Below are 17,918 nucleotides of genomic sequence, written 5' to 3' on the forward strand. Positions count from 1 at the left end.
TGGGGAGGGAGTGAAGCTCCTGAGAGGATTTACATTCCGCAAACTTTGCGTCCATCCCTAGTGATGTGCCCACCGCCTGTCACAGAACATGGCACTTACACTGTTGCTGGCTGGATGGAATGGAGGACGGTGGACAGCACCAGAGAAAGACAAACAAAAATCACGCCAATAGCTCCCATTAACTGTTCCTTTCCACGTATTGACTCACCCAACACCCACAACAACCCTATAAGGTAGATGTTACTAACATTCTTTCGGGGCCCAGATGAGGAAACTGAGCCCAGTGAATTTAAGTGACTTTTTTTTTTTTTTGAGGAAGATTGGCCTTGCGCTAACATCCGTTGCCAATCTTCCTCTTTTTCTTTTTTCTCTCCAAAGCCCCAGTAGATAGATGTATGTCATAGTTGTACATCCTTCTAGTTGCTCTATGTGGGATGCCGCCTCAGCATGGCTTGATGAGTGGTGAGTAGGTCCGTGCTCAGGATCCGAACCTGCGAACCCCGGGCCAACAAAGCGGGGTGTGCGAACTTAACCACTACGCCACCAGGCCAGCCCCTTAAGTGACTTAAAGTACGGACTGGAGTGGGGATTTGAATGCAGGAAGCTAGGACCCAACACTGTCTTCTGAGGCACCATGCTCCCCTGAACAGGGAGCAGGGCCAGCCAGAAAGGGGCCCCCCAGAGACAGACAACTGCTGCAGCTTGGGGCATAAACCTCTATCCTAGAGTTTTTCTTCTTCCATCAATTACCCTGCTGTCACTCCCATCCCAATCGCTGGGTGGGCCCCACTGGACCCATCACATTCTAGGCTCAGAAAAAATTGTAATGTGACTAAGATGATTTTGTTTTTCCCAAACCACAATTCCAATAATCTATTATTTTGGCTTCAAATCTTAGTATGAAAGCCGTAAAAAGGCATGGGCCCCAGGGACTAGAACAAGAGCCCAACATCCTGCTCTCTCCTTCTCTGTCTTTGCTGCCTCTCCTTGATGCCTGTTTCTCTTCTGTTCCCTCTGCATGTTTCAGAATGGTGTCCAAATGAGGCGGTATTTCTGAAACACTAGCCTGCCTCATTTACTCCCCACACAGCTGCCTGCTCTTTTCTCCCTGGGAAGTGGAGCTAAAAAGGTAATATGAAAATCAGGTCATTTTCACTGTTTTTCAGAGTTCCCAGAGGTCACAGTGCTGCAAATGGAAATGTCAGCGTGGGATAATTACATTGGCCCTGACGCCCTGTTTTCCGACTACCATTTATCCATAATCGATGCCTAAAAAAGACAAAGGATGTGAATGATCAGCCCAGCAGACAGAGTGTCAGGCAGCCCAAAGAGAACACAGGACTCCCCTGAAGGGAGAGGGGAGACAGGCCTCCGGCCCAGGGAACGTCTCTGCCGTGGAGACGAAATGGGCCACAGAGAAATGCGCAGGGCTCAGACCTGGCCTCAGCAGATAAGGTGTGTATAGAGGAAGCAATTAATCACTGGACTGCCCTTTAACACCTCCTGACGGCCGTGGGCAGTTCTCTCTAGGAAATGGGGAAGGAAGCAGTATGGAAGGACCCTGAGGATATCACATGAAGGAGGAAGCACGGGCGTTAGAATAAGGTTGAAATATCACAAGTCCTGGAAGCCAGTTATTTAAAGACACTCCTTGTAACACACACAGTCACACACACACACACACACACACACACACTCTGGAGGGTGACAGAGCCTGTGATGGGCCCACAGTTTTCTTTGGCTGGCTTCTTTGCCCTTAGGTCTGGCTGAGGAAACGGGGCCAGGCATTTATCACTGGGCATTTTAGTCGGTTTCACTTCCTGTTTCTCAGGCTGGAAGCATAATAATCACCGTCATCATAATAATAATTCCACAGCCTTGCCTCTGCCTCCTATTTATCTAGGGCCTCCCAGAAGTGTGTGCATAAGTGGGAGGGGGAGAGTTCACTTATCTACTCCATCCGTCAACAGCTGGGGGTGGAGGCAGGCATGGAGGTGAGGGTGGGGGATAGGAATTAGCAATGGAAATTATTAAGCTCATTTTTTTTCAAGAGTAAGAATCTAAATGGGTTGGTAGTTCCCCAAACAGCTATTCTTACCATAGGGACATTTGTAAATCCCTTCTGCCAAGGTCCTCCAAAAATCAATCCTCCCCCAAACCTTTCCAATCTGCCCCAATCAAGGAAACCCTGTGATCTGAGGCCCAGAGAGTTTAAGCTAACTTCCTAGAGTCACACAGCAGGTCAGCAGGAAAGACAGGAGCAGGCCAGGCTTCTTCTGCATCCGTTAAGAGCTATAACCAAGAAGGGAATTTCCAACTCTATGGGGAACTTGCAAAGTTTTAGGAAAAACCACAACTATTTCTGCTAAGGAAAAAATATGCAGTCCCCGCAGGCTTGAAACCCTAGGACAAGAAGAGAGAGTTCTATCTTGCTGAGAATGTGTGGGGAACATCTAAGATTAGGAGGGGGTGGGAGGAGCATCCTCCAGACTTTGGTCGGGACAAGGGTTCATGGAATAGAGGTATCAGGCTGGAATTTTAATTTTTTACCCCCAGTAAAGAGCTACAGCTCTAAGGACAAAGGTTGAGCACTTTCCAGGCTCTGGGGACTCGAGGGGAGTGGAGGGGAGCAGAGGACGGAGACATTATCTGATGACAATGGTGACTAGTCCTCCTTTAGATCCTGCCCTCCCCTGGAGGGACCTGAAGAGAAGGGGAGGGAGGGAGGAAGCAGGTGGTTCAGAGTCCCTTCTACTGGAACAAAAAAGCAGGTAAATAAAAAAATAAAACCACCAGAGAGAGCCCCTAATTAATTGACTTAAAATTTCAAAAAAAAACAAAACACCTCCCTCTCAGACACAAACACAGACACACCCTGAAGCACTATCCAGCTCCACTAAGGATGAGAGCCTGTGATATCACAGGTTTATTTATTGTGCTATTTATTGGTGTGGATTTCTTTTCCCCAAAGGACAATCATAAGCCTGGGGCTGGATGGTGAGTGGCAGGTTAAAAATGGGAAAATGAAAAGTTAACTGTGACCCTATGAAGAATCACCCTCAGGCTGTCAGGTGTTGAGTCGGTGCAGGAAGGGAGTAATAGTAATATCAAACACTTCCACAGCATCACTATGTACCAGACGCTCTTCCAAGCGCTTTACGTTTATGTGCTCATCTAACACGCACAGCAACCCCATGAAACAGGCTTCTACTATGATGTCATTGTCATTCATTCTCATTTCTACCGCGGGCCGCCTTGGCCTCTCAGAGCCGTAGAAGGATTGGCTTATTTAGCCCCCCACCTCTGCCTCTCTTCCCAGCAGCAGCTATCATAGGCCCAGGACCAGCTACATAATTTGCAGGACCCAGTGCAGAATAAAAATGCAGGGCTGCTTGTTCAGAAATTTTTACAATTTCAAGACAGCGACAGCAGAGCATTAAACCCAATGGGGGGTCCTCTAAGCGCAGGTCCTTGTGTGACTGCACAGTCACACACCCACGAAGCTTGCCCTGCATAGAACCTCCCTGGATCCCTGCGCAGAACAATCGGGCGGGCTGTCCTCTGTTATCCCAGCCTGGTGCGAGCCCAGCACCTGAACGAGGAAAACACATCCTACCCCAGATACATTGGGCGCCTGTGTACAGCTTTGTTGAAGATTGTATTCCACAGCTAAAAGACAGTTGGGTTTTCGAACTGGATCTAGGTGATTTTTAAGATCTTTCTCAATGCTGTATCAGATTTGTCCTTTTATTCAGCCCCCTCCTCACATCCCACATCTAACGGGTTGGCAGTTCTTGCTGCATCTACCTCCTGTATCCTGCCCTCTTTTCCATTTCCCCTGCTACATCCTAGTTTCTCTCACCTAGAATATTCCAGGAACTGGCTAACTAGATTCCTTGCTTTCAACCCCATTATTCCCAATCCATCCTTCACTCTGCTTGTTACATTTTGGCTTTTATTGATTACTTTTTAGGACTTCCTCCCTGCCCCCCACCCCAGGTTGTAAATTTCTTCAGTGTGGGTACCCTCTTCCTAGTCACCTATGTGTTCCTCAGAAGCCCTGAGAAGAGCAGATCGTGCCTTCTGGGTACTTCCACAATGCCTCCTTTGCACATCTCTTCTTTTCCGTGGCCCATGTTCTGGACTACAGCTCAGCCTCTGGAACTCTCAATCAAGAGAACAGTGCTCTTCTGTCTAAATTGCAGAGGGAAGCATGAGATCGCAAGTCCTATCTTCTATTATAATCAAAATGTGGACAATTGGAAAGATTAGGAAGATCTGCCTCCCAAGGGATCAATAAGGAGCGGTAACGATGATGACAAGCCGTGGAGAGGGCTAATTGGTGTTTCTTCTTTGGAACTGTAGCTGTAGGCTTATTTGGCCTGGCTTCAACCAGAAAGGCAGAGAGACCTGACTTTCATAATCTTCAGTACCCAACACAAAGTAATTGGCAGGTCAGGATTGTTTCAAGTGATGGCCGGGGGTGGGGCCAGCCCCGTGGCCTAGTGGTTAAGTTCGGCGAGCTCCGCTTCTGTGGCCCGGGTTCAGTTCCCAGGCGTGGACCTACACCACTGGTCAGTCGGCCATGCTGTGGTGGCAACCCACATAAAAAATAGAGGAAGATTGGCACAGATGTTAGCTCAGGGCAAATCTTCCTCAAAAAAAAAACCAGAGTCATGGCCTTGACTACTACTTTAAGAAAGAAGCCCCAACCAAAGGCTTTAAACTTTGACATATTAAAAAGTCTTACTGGTACCTTGATCTCATTTTAAGACGAACCTAAGTTATTTTGCATCCAGAATATGACAACTTCTCTATATCAGTGAGCATGCATTCAGCTGGAAAGGTAAATAGCAGTGGCTTAAACCCCAAAGAAGCTAATAGTTTCTTAATAAGACTGAAGGGAGGTGATCTCAGGTTGTTCAGCAGCTCAACAAAGTCGACAAGTACCATCAAGGATCCAGCTCTTACCATCCTCCTGCTTTGCCATTCTCAGTGGACTGGACCTCACCCTCCAGCTCTGCTCATCCCTTCACTGTTGCAAGGAGGCTGCAGCAGCACTAAGCTTCACATCCCCAGATGATGCGGTTCAACAGAGCAAGGAAAGAGGCAAGGGTAAAACAAAGAACACAAATAAACTTAAAAATTTTAAAGGCTTGTTTTCTCCTGTGACTATCTTATTTATCAAGTGAAAATCTATTTCCCAGAGAACCTCAGCAGATTTCCCCTTACGTCTCATCGGCCAGAAGTGGGTCACATGCCCATCCTAAACCAATCACTAGGCAAAGGAACTGGAGTTCCCAGGACTCAGCCCCTGGGGTGGGGAAGAGCCTACCCCACAGGAAGAAAGAGGGAAACCAGTTTTTGAGTAGGTAACTGACAGTATCTATCTGCCTCACTCCCATTCAACTGACTCCTTCCCCAATCCTGTAACGATTTTAAGGATCCCTGGCCCTCAGTCCTTCCTCTCTCTGACACTTGCCCCGTTTCTCCTCTTCCTTTCCCTAGCAAACTCACCGCAGGGGCCGGAGGACTGCAGTGCCTGCCTCCACTTCCTTGTCTCCTCATCACTCCTCAACTCCACTTCAGTGGGGTTGCTCTGCCGCTCCTCCGTCTCCTTCTTGTCTTAGCTCACTCCCTCGGGGAGATCTCTTTGATTGGTTTGACACATTCAGCCATCCCTTCTTCCTCAAAACTCCCTCCTACCTTGATCCTCAGGACATCACACTCTGAATTCTATTTCTACATCCCGCCCACTTCTCAGTTTCCTTCAGTGACTCTTCTCCCCTGCCTGTCCCTAAAATGTTAGGGTTTTCTAGGGCTCCTTCTTTGACAATCTTTTCTAATCATTCTCTATTGCCTCTCAGGTTTCCACTACCAGCTAGCTCTATACCCGTGACTCCCAAATCCATAAACCAGCCCAAATATTTCCCTTGAATCCATACCCATAGTGGACTTCCATTACCAGGCATTCTCAGACACCTTAAATACATCATCTACAAGACTGACTTCATTATCTACGCATACACACACTGCTTCATTCCATCGCTCAGAGAAGGTACCCCTCTCCATCTGGTTGCCAAAGGCTGAAGGTGGTAGTCAACCTTGACTTCTCACTCTCTCGTCCCCAACACTCAGTCAATGACCAGTTCCTGCTAATCCCACCTCCCCACAATCTGCCTCCTTCCTCTCCATCCCTACACCACTGCCCTGCCTTAGTCATTCACCATCTTTCATCTGTATTATGGCACCAGCCTCCTAATTGGTTTCTGCTCTTCTCCTTTCCAATCCATTCTCCCAATGTTGTCCCAATAAATTTTTTAAGTGCAAATCTGATCATATTATTCCAGGGCTTCAAAATTTTTCATTATCAACCCAGAGCCTAGAGAAATGTGCCAAACTCCCTAGGACAGCACATGCGGCTCTTCACAGTCTTGGCCCCAAAGTCAGGAGCACTTTTTCTGGAAGCTTAATCTGTGAGTGTTGTGTAGGTTAGATTGAAGAGAGGATGAATGGTGACAGAGAAATAGTTAAGAGACTACTCTAAAATAGTTTTAAAATCTCTATGGTCAAGTTTGCAGATGTCGTAAGCCCACATTGCCTCCAGGTCCCTGAGTACACAGTGCCTAATGAATATTTATTGATTTGAAGTTGAAGTGTATTATTTTCCATTCGGTTTCAACTTTTCCAACTACCTAATTTAATATACAGAGTCATATATCCAACAGGCCATAGATCTTAGCTAGATCACTTAATTCCCACAAACTACTTACTCCGTGGCTTTATCTTAGAATTTGGAAGTGAGAGTAAATGTACCAAGGAACTGGAATGAAGGGATGGATGAAAGTGGCATTGTGGAGAATGATTGACAGGACCTGGTTACTATTAAAACCTGGTGCCCATAGTAAGCCCTCTGTCCTCTGTCCCAGGGGAATGCAGCCAAGTTCTTGGATTTGGAAACAGTAAAAGACACGACAGTGTCATTTAGAGGATCAGAGGAGTGGCCTGTGTGTGTGATTGTGTACGGGGGCGGGGGAGAACACATCACATTAATAAACAAATCATAACAACCACACCCAATAAAATAGAAATCCGGAGGCTCAATTTCACATAAAGCCAGAGTAATATTTCCCTTTCACATTTTCTGAGTATTAGAATCTCAACTTAGAAAAGCCGAGGTCAGGGGCCGGCCCGGTGGCGCAAGGGGTTAAGTGCGTGCGCTCCACTGCGGCAGCCCGGGGTTCGCCGGTTCGGATCCCGGGCATGCACCGACGCACCGCTTGTCAGGCCATACTGTGGCAGCGTCCCATATAAAGTAGAGGAAGGTGGGCATGGATGTTAGCCCAGGACCAGTCTTCCCCAGCAAAAAAAAAAAAAAAAAAAGAGGAGGATTGGCAGATGTTAGCACAGGTCCGATCTTCCTCACAAAAAAAGAAAGAAAGAAAGAAAAGCCGAGGTCAGAGCTCGGACAATGGGGAAGATTCTCTTTCTTAGGATCCGACAACATAGGAGCCAATGGGAAATGGAAGTGGACCTGACAAGGAGAAAGTTGTTTCTGGAAATGCACCTGTGGGATACTCTAGTAGGTGGAGGGGAGGGAGAACTAGCCCAATTGAGCTTCTGCTGTTCTAAGGTAAAGGACCTTGTCTACGTTGCCTCATTCCAGCCTCACACCATAAGGTAAGAATTATTATTCCTATTTCACGGCTTAACAAAGAAAAACCTAGCCACACACTTAGTAAGGGACAGAGCCAGCACTTGAACCCAGATCTTTCTGACCCCAAAGCACATAGCTTGCCATCTCCCTATGACAGTGAGCAGCCAGCCAGAAAGTCTTCTTTCCCAGGAGTAGGGATCTATTTGTCTAGATTCATTCATTCGTTAAACCAAGCTTAGTGGAGTGCCCATTGCATGTCAGGCACAGAGCTAGGCTACGGGTTAGCTGTGGTTCTGCTTTGGGGAGGGGTATTCAAAGGATCCCTAGAGGGCCCTTCTGGTACAGAGTTCAGCAACTGTAGGAAACCGAGGCAGCCACAGCCCCTTCTCTGCTGGTGTCAGTATCTGATGCATTCTTACTGGGGAAGGGGCCGGAACACAGTGGCCACTAATATTCTGCCCAGGCTAAGGAAAGCAGAAGAAGGGAAAGCCATCAGGAAGTCTCCCAGTCAAACTGGACTCCAGCAGTCTCTCATAGGGTCCTGTGTTAAAATTAGGCCCCACACAGAGTCTCTGTTGGGGATGATGAAAGAGTTCTGGAGACGGTTAGTGGTGATGTTTGCACAACTTTGTGAATGTACTTTAATGCCATGGAATTATACACTTGAAAACGGTTAACATGGTAAACTTCATATTGTATACATCTCACCGCAATAAAAAAATTTTTCAAGGTACACTTATCAAAACAAATTCTTGAAAACAATTTCGAAACACACTGTGCAACATTGCTCCCAAGAGGACACCTATCCAAAGAACTGACCGTTCAGACCATTCATACAATTCAGTTCATTTTAGTTTTAAGCTATCAGTATAAAAAAGAAAGGAAGGTGGGGCTGACCCCGTGGCGCAGCAGTTAAGTGTGCGCTCTCCGCTGCTGGCGGCCCAGGTTCGGATCCCGGGCGCGCACCGAGGCACCGCTTGTCCCATATAAAGTGGAGGAAGATGGGCACAGATGTTAGCCCAGGGCCAGTCTCCCTCAGCAAAAAGAGGAGGATTGGCATGGATGTTAGCTCAGGGCTGATCTTCCTCACAAAAAAAAAAAGGGGAAGGAAAGAGGGAAAGAAACTGTTGCAAAAGTTCCATTAATTTACCTGTAGAAAGAGTTGAAACCATAGACGAAGCATTTCCCTAAAGGAGAACAAGAATTCCTTCTTCTGGCCTGTTTCCCGCCAATAGCATCCGGCATCTGGCAGATAAAGAGTCACAGTGCACATAAAAGGAACATCCAGTAAGGTGCCTAAAAATAAATGCAAATCATAAAGACTGTTAAGTGACGGCAACAACAACAGACCCAGGACTATGTCTTTCCAGCCTGAGCGCCACAATCTCTAGGTCACTCTGACCTTCCCTCGCGGGGAGCCCTGGGCAGCTGGAAAAGGTGACTTCCTGATCAGGATGGAAGGAGCCTGGCAGCCTCGAGGGGCTGAACCATGTGGGCGTCTCAGGTCCAGGTATGAGTGACAGTGAACCCAGCTTCTGACAGGGAAGACCACCCAGCAATGGGACTAACTGGGTCCCAGGACCAGGAAGCACCCCCCTTTGCCATACATATGGGTTCTCCCCATTCCACACATCAGGGACTGCCCACCCACCACACTGTGACAGGCAGGCAGTGTCTCTGTCATCATCTCCACGTTACAGATATGGGAATGGCTAGGCCTCAATAAAGATATTCAAACAAGTAGTTACTTTTCCTCCATGAAGCAAAAAGGAAAAGTGACTCACTCAGTGTTCTCATTGGAACCAGGCTCCTATTCACGGCATAGCTCCAGCGCCTTTTCCATTGTAACATGTCAATTCATAAAACTGAAAGAAGCTCCTGGGGAGGGACCATAACTGCAATCAGGAGAAAGAGAGGGAAGCTAGAGGGGCTCAAGTCTGGACTCCCAGTCATCTTTTGTTGAGCTTTGAGGAAGAAACAGCCATGCACCAAGATAGGGGGTACAGAAGCTGCCCCTATAACTTTATCCCTACATTCACCACCAGAGGGAGTAGGCGCTCCACATCGGTGGTCTGTCTGCAGCTGAGAAGGTGCCTGCTAAGGGTGAAAGACCTCCTGAGGCCCTAAGGGCCATGTTAGCTCTCCACTGCGCAAGTGCTGCCTGCATTTACTTAGCAAACATCAGCCCATTTTAGATAAGGAAGGCACTGCTGGGATCATCTGGTCCCAGGCAGCTGGCTATTTCCCCTAAAGAGCTCCAGAAATAGACTCCAGCACCTTGCTTGGCTGCTGTCACAAGGCTGTCAGTTCAGGGGGCTGGCTACCCACAGCCCCTGAGACAGGAGTCAGGTGAGGGCAGATAGACCCCCTGGGCAACCTTGCATCAGCCCCTGCGGAGGGAGCAGGGATTCCTCCTGCTGCCCAGGAGACGGAGGCACCCACCTCCATCCTCTGGCCACCTCACAGCCCATGCCTGTCTTGCGACAGCTAGCTCCATGGCCCGTGAGCCCAAAGGCTGGGGCACCTTCGTCTGCCTCTTGAGCTCCTTGCTCTAAGAAGCACCTTTTGTGGAGATGAGTTTGGGCTCACAAGACAACCCCATTTAGAATCTACTCCCACCTCTCCTTGCCCCCAATGCATCTGTCTTTGCTTCATTCCATCTGGTGTCCTCAGAGGAATGGCTAATTAAATTGAAAAGAACTGGCCTATTTTTGGTGTTTTTCAGCTAAGACCTGGAGGAATAGCCACAAAGTTTGGAAAGAACCCCAGGGAGACTGAAAAGCTCTGGGGTTGGCTGGTTATTCTAGGATTGGCGTGTCTTAAGTCCCAGGTTGACTGTTCCAGTTAAGATTCTGTCCCATTCTCTGGGTTGTCAAATTTGTAGATGGGGTAAAAACTGGAGTAAGGGGAAATATCCTCCTGAGGGTTCTCGATCCATGTTGTCCTAGAAGAAGAAACAAGCTCATTTATTTGGTCTTATCTGTTGCAAAGTCAGAGCAGCAACAGTTTGCAAATAACCATTGTTCTCTGGAGAAAGATGGCAGGAGTGGGGGTGGGGGTGGGATGTGGGGTAGGGGCAGAGGTACCGACCCCTATCTCAGATTCCAATACTTGTTTTGGTTTTATTTTTTGTGAGGAAGATCAGCCCTGAGCTAACATCCATGCCAATCCTCCTCTTTTTTGCTGAGGAAGATCGGCCCTGGGCTAACACCCGTGCCAATCTTCCTCCACTTTACATGGGACGCCGCCACAGCATGGCCTGACAAGTGGTGCGTCGGTGCGCGCCTGGGATCCGAACATGGGCCACCACAGCGGAGCGTGCGCACTTAACCGCTACTCCACCGGGCCGGCCCCTCAGATTCCAATACTTGTGTTTGAACAAATATTGTTTCCTCCCAGAAAATTACTTTCTTTCCAAAACGAAAACTCATCATGTTGTTCCCCTGCATTAAAACATCCTTTGGTCCCTTATTTGTCTGCTTAACAGACAAAATCCTGACCTGGACCTATAATGTCCCTTTAAACCAGCCCAAACCTTTTTCACCCGGTTCAACTCCTGCCATCCTATGCTCTAGCCACCCTGAACTTTTCACCCTCCCTTTTCACCTCTTGCTGTCTCTACACATTTCAAGGCCTTTGCCAGGAATTCCCTTCTCTGTCTAGCAAATTCTACTCATTAATGGACTTGCAGTGCAAATATTACCTCTCTGAAGACTTTTTTAAACACCTCTAGGAATTAGTCACTCTCTCAGCTGTGCTTCCCCAAAACTTTGAGCATGGCTCCCTTACACCTCCCAGCAAACACATTTTAATAACTTTTTACATGTCTCTGTTCTCTGTACAACATGAGCTCCTTGAGAGCAAAGAGTGTGGTTTCTTCATCCATATAGCCCGAGTTCCGGGCATGGAGTCCAGGGAACTTTTATTAATGAATTGCTTGATGAATTAGGACATCACTCTTGGAGGTAGAAGAAATCTGTCCTCCAGAGACCCCAGTGGGGAAGACATGCAGTTTGGGAAATTGATCCTTCCCGGGTGAGGTGAGAAGTGATGCGTGGGGTCAGACAGCTACAATCAGATGGGTGTCTTGGCCGTGGCTATGATGTGAAGTCTCAGGGACAGAAGAGCTGAAACTTGACCTTGGGGTGGATCCAGTTGCTAAGTGGCATTCTGCTGCAGTTAAGGAAAGCACTCCCAGCCCTTTCTCACCTGTCCTCTGAGCCCCATCTCACATTCCCACTTTCTCCAAGAAGGCTTCCCTGAACCCTCCTGCTCCTGTCTCTCCAGCTGGAGTGCCAGGTTCTGGAATTTTTATCCTCAGTGGACAGCACAATGCTGGGTTATGTTTTGTGTTCAAAAAATGTTTATTGATGCTGATGAAATTGCCTGCTTAGGGTCACAGAGACTGTGCTGTACATATTCTGCTTCTCTGGATCTACTCTCCACCCTTCTCCACTGTGCTCTGTGCCCCAGAGGTTGGCATTTGGGGACTGCACCAACCAGACTCTCTTGTCCTCTGGCTTTCCGTTAGGTTTGGCCAATGGGAGACATGGGAGTAAGAAGAGATGGCAGCATATTATCCCCTTGGTTCCTTCCTGCTGGCTAGAGGTTGGCAGTGCCTGCCTTCCTCTAGCAAAGGCTGCAGCTTCTGTAGGGAGGCCCTCTCCTACAGCCTCACCCACAGCCATCCTCTCTGATTGCAGCAACCACTCCCTTCCCTTGTCGCAGCATGTGGCCATCCCTGCGTGCCTCACGGTCCCTTAATAGTTTCCTATAACCCTGCCCATATTTTGTAAATGGCCTCTTCATTAGACTCTCCCCAGTTACTCCGTTTTGAGTGGGGATTAGACACGCCATCCACGTGGACCTCTTTTACCCCCATGTCTAGCTCCACGTCTGTCAGGGTTCTCTAGATGCCTGCTCAATATTGGTGCTTGGGCCTAAGTTGGCTGAGAATCAAAATTATTGATTACAGTCCAGGAACTTAGATGCTTCTGCATATGCCCCAATCCCCAGTGATTTCATAAATTTTCCAGCCAGAGAAAACGGGCATTTGTCCCCAACCTTAGGATTAATCTCCATAGAGTTTGGAGTTCCAGAATAGTTCTTGAAATCGCAAATAATCCTGCTCCCTCTCTATATGTCCAGTGTTTTCCTGGATCAGATAGATATGCAAATTGGAGTGGGGTTTTTTTTGGGAAGTGGTCCCAATTTCTCCCTTGAACAATCAACCATCTAGTCAATAATAATCCCCAGACCTGTTGAGTGTGCCCTGCATTCCCACCCACCTGCCATCACCCTAGTTTATGCTTCTTGAGTTCAGGCTCCTTGAGGCCTACAACAGTACCTGTTCCCTTGGCCTCCCCATTCCACAGCACAGTATCTTCCTGCAGAGGGCAAGTTTTCCATCTCCTCGTGATCCCCAAACCACCATCCAGCCACCCCACTGCAAGGAACACGCTCTTGGAGTTACACACTTCCAACCATACTACGCGGGCATTTTTCTCACCAGAAGGATCTGAGATCTGCAAAGGAGTCTTCAGCTTGCTGAATCATCTCACCTAGTTCCAGGACTTCAGTGAAAAGATCAGTTCCAGAGTAAAACTCTCCTCCCAGGAGCTTCTCTCTGTGCGCTGCCCTAGACTGCCAAGAGGGCTCTGAGAGCCAGATCTGAAACATGCTGCCTAAAGAGAAACTGAGGCCTAGAGAGGAGAAGCTGCTGTCCTGAGTCACAGGAGAGGGTGGGTGGGAGAAGGGAGAGGGGTCAGGTGGACTGCTGAAGGTGGACAGATGTGACATTCAGAGCTGGGAGGGTTGGAGTTGGCACAGGAATGCTGCAGGAGGACAAAGCTATGGGAAAGAAAAGATATGCTGTGGGGGGTGCGTGTGTATGTATGTGTGTGCATGCACACACGCACAGGGGGTGGGGCGGGAGGGGGTGCTGGAAACAACGGCTTTAGCCAAACTAAGACTTGGTCATGGAAACTTTGCCAGGCTTTTCCTCCCTTCAACCCCTCTGCCCACACTGCCCTCCCAGAGTTCTCGCCCTTTCCCAGTGCCAGGACCTGGGGACTGATAGTTTTGTGGGGGGTAAAGTCCGACTGGCTAGCTCCCTCCCTGGCCCAAATTGCTCCTTCCCACTGCTCCTCCCTGTCCACCCAGGCCCCACTCGTGCCAGATGAGATACTTGAGCTGGGAGATTACCGGAGCTCTCTTTTTAACCAGCCTGGGCTCATGTGACTGGCTTTCGTCCAGGCAGACATATACAGGCCAGCCCTCCAGGCAGGGCACACAGCGCTGTTTATTTCCTGCTGGGTTCTCTTCAGGCAGAGCTGGCAGGGTGGAGCTTTCTCGTTGTATTCAAGCCTCAGCTGGCGCCACTGAATTGCCCCAGCCTCAGCCTTTGCCCCTTTCCCAAACCTGTAGGTAAAAATAACCCCCCCATTTTGGCACCTTTGGGGAGCTGGACGGGGCCAGGGGAAGGAGGGCTGCTGGGAATGCTGTGTAAATATTGTGTGGGGGAGGCTGTTGAATGGGGCATTTTTTTTCTTTTTTTTTTGATGTCAGCAGGGGAGAGTCTGGCTACAAACCTTGGCTCTGCTGCTAACCAAAGGGACAAGGGTGTTTGGCATCTCCAGTGTGGGCCTCAGTCCCCCACTTTTTCAGTTGAGAAGAGCCTATGTATCATTCACTCATGATCTCTGAGGCAGAAGGCTTTGTAGACAACGGGTGGTCAGTGGGGAAATGACCATGGCTAGCGACGGACAGGAGCAGTCACCACAAAAATCCTTTGCTGACCTCCACCCCAATCCCTTTGTGTTTTGTTTTTTTTTTTTGGACTGCTAGGGCACCTAGTCCATGTCTACCATCATATACATCTCATTGTATTTCTTTACTTGAGCTTTGTTTAACTTTCCACTGCATTTTGAGAGCAAAGACATGTGTCATATTCATGTTTGAATTGCCCAGCACTGCGCTTGGTGCACAGAAGACACTAGGCATTTACCGAAAGAATGAAGAGAAGGCAGGCAGACAAAGGTGGGCGGTGGGCTTGGTGCCCTCTGGGGGAGTCCCTGCAGAACCGCAGTTGGGGGTGGGGTGGGAGAGAGGACACTCCCAGAGCCCCAGGCTCAGCAGGTGTTCCCTACCCAGTTTCTTTCTTTTTTTTTTTTTGTGAGGAAGATCAGCCCTGAGCTAACATCTATTGCCAATCCTCCTCCTTTTTTTTTTCCCCTTTTTCTCCCCAAAGCCCCAGTAGATAGTTCTATGTCATAGTTGCACATTCTTCTAGTTGCTGTACGTGGGACTTGGCCTCAGCATGGCCGGAGAAGCGGTGCGTCGGTGCGCGCCCAGATCTGAACCCGGGCAACCAGTAGCGGAGCGCGTGCACTCAACCACCAAGCCACGGGGCCGGTCCCCCTACCCGGTTTCTAACTTGACACACTGTGACTCTGTGGTCTCGGAGACGTCACCTTGCCTCCTCCTGCAGCCCCAGCCCCACCCAGGCCCTCCCAGCCAGAGCTGCACCTTCCTCCTCTGGATGGAGTAGAATTTAAGGCTGAGAACAAATAAAGAACAGAGGGATTACTCTCTCTTTGAAATGCAGCTGCCTGGGGCCAGGTCGGGCTTGGAAGTGGTAGGAGGGGCGGCGTGTGTGACACAACAGCTGGGAAACAGTTGTCCCTGCAGGAAGACCCACCAACCGCGGAAGCGCCTGACCTGTTTTCCCAGGATTGAGGGGAAGCACCTGTGGTCCGTTCCTCCTCTCGGTCCCCAAGAGAAGTCTGAAGTCCCCTCCCTCTCACTCATGCTGCTTTGCCTGGACATCTCTCTGGCATTTTGGAGCAGACAGTGACTTTGGGTTCCAAGGAGAGGAAAGGGGCTCTTGAGTGAAGAGGTCGACCAAAAGGGGACTGGAAGCAGGACAATGTGGGACAGCTGCTCAAAGCTGCAGGAAGGGCTCTCGGGGATGAAGTTTCTGAACTCGTCCCACGTGTTCACCTTGGTCATGGGCTCTGCCTGGGTCTGACGACGGGGTAGAAATAACGTTGATTTAGCAACCAGTAAAAACAGCAACACAAGCCAGCTAGTTGTTGAGGGAAATAAAGGAGAGAGAAGGCAGAGGGGTGGGGAGCCTGGGGCCTGCTGCTCCCACTGCTTTGGATGGCCAATTGGGATAGAACTGGTGTGTGAGGAGGGGCAGCAAGAGGCAAACCCTGACCTGAAGTCACGTGGGAGAAGCCCCAAAGGTGACTCCGGCCCGCCTTCAAGGGCAGAAACAGAGGGAAGGGAGAGCCAAGTAGCTTGGGATAGCATGTCTTTCCCACCTTCCATCTCTGCCAGCGTTTCTTCTCCTCCTTCGGCTCAGAACACCAGCCTGGTACTGTTCGCATGACCCGAAACAGTCTCTTCTGAAACTTTCCCCTTCCCACCCCATTCACTTGCAGATTTATACAAATTCTAAAAGCAGATCAGCGTGTAGATAACTTGGCGTCATCTCTAAACGCACTGCCTGGCTTTTATGAAATTCTGCATGTAGGCTCTGCAGTGCTGTCCACGCTCCCCATCCCTGACAAACGCCCCTGCAGTGCTTTTCCCTGCAGTGCTTTTTCGTACACACAGCAGTTGCTCAATTAGTCCCTGTTGAAAGAATAAATGCACCAACAAAGGCCCTTATAGATATGATTCAGAAGGGCAGAGTTGAGCTTAGTTTGGGCCAGGGCTCCACCCAGGGAGTGATTAAGAATTCTCCACAGTGGTTCAGACTGGACATCCTAGGTCTGCTCCTCCTCAGGAGCTGTCAGCAGCCAGGCGCAAAGGCAGGGCTGGCCAGGCAGCTTCTGCAAAAGAAGGTGGAACTGTGCCCAGGCTCACGCCACAAAGGTCAAGATCAGGCCTGAGCATCAGCACCGCGGGGCCGCAGTCGCTTCAGGTTTCTGCCCCTGGACTGAAATTCCTTCCTGACCGTGAAAAGCAATGGACAGCACACCTGTAGCTCTCACTGACATTTCACTGCCTCGTCTACGCTCTGACAGCTTTTACTTTACCTGGTACAAAAAGCCATGGGTGTGTGCTGCCTTGGGGTGTACTCGATCGCCAGGAAATTTGAGCAGCTATGCTGAAGGCTGCTAATCTTTTAAATTCTGCCCGGCCTATAGTTTTTCTAACATGCAGCTGCTTCACGTAAGGGAAAGTCCTTTTCTTGCTTTAGGCCGGGCTCCCATAAGGCAGACTGCCTCTTCAAGAACCCAGGGGACAACTCAAGGGTGGCAGAAGGCAGTCCTTCAGCTCAATGTCTGCTTAGCTCCCGTTGCCAGGACGGTAATGGCGCAGGGCCAGATCAGAAGCAGGCAGGGGCAAAGTTGACCGAGGGCCCCTGAGAACATTGTTTCCCTTTCCTTCTCTGCTCAATTCCCTCAGGCTTTAAGTTATCCCATGTACTGAGGCCTGGGCCTGAGAAAACCACCCAAAACTTCCCAAATAAGCTGCCTTCCTTGAAGCTGCGTGTCAGGCTTCACCCTTAAGCTCAGCCTGGGCCCTAAGAGGGTCGATGTGACGACTCCTGAGGGGAGAGCTGACAGTAGGGCCCCTGGGGAGATGGCCAGCCCTGAGTACCAACAGGTTTCCCTCGTCCCTTCTTCACAGGCCAGGTTTATGGGCAGAAGCTCTGGGAACTAAAGAACATCATAGGCAGAAGCTCTGAAAGGCTGCTTCCCATCATACTCCTTTTCCCTTTCCAGATTTTCTTTTTCAAGCCTTTTCTTTCTCTGTCACGTCATCTAGTTAGGGAGGCTGCACCTGAAGCCCAGCCCAGAACCCGGTGACGGGCACGCCCCGCACTGGGAACCCGGCAGAGTACAGCACGGGGCCCGCCAGGAAGGAGCTCAGCCCTGGTGCTTTCAAACAGTGATGAGATGCTGAAAAACTCTCAAAGCAATTCATCTTTATTTTTTAAAAAACAAATACCCCCAAATAAAAAAACACTGACTCATCCATGCCAAAATGCCCTTTCCAGAGGAAGTGTGTCAGCAGATTCAAATAACAATGATAGAATCCCATGATACCACAATGATTCAAACCCGATGCTTTAGAGGCCGACATCCTGAACTGAAACGGCCACAGGCCCCCATCGGGCCTGATTTGGGGCAGTCCTTTCTTTTTAGTTTATTTGAGCGGTGGCAGAAAAGGTGAGAATCTTTCCAGTCAACAGTCAGGCAGGCTTCTGTTACAGAGAAATTAGGAGTCTAAGCTTGATTTAGTG

Source organism: Diceros bicornis, chromosome 4 (genome assembly GCF_020826845.1).
Source record: "Diceros bicornis minor isolate mBicDic1 chromosome 4, mDicBic1.mat.cur, whole genome shotgun sequence".
Classification (NCBI taxonomy): domain Eukaryota; kingdom Metazoa; phylum Chordata; class Mammalia; order Perissodactyla; family Rhinocerotidae; genus Diceros; species Diceros bicornis.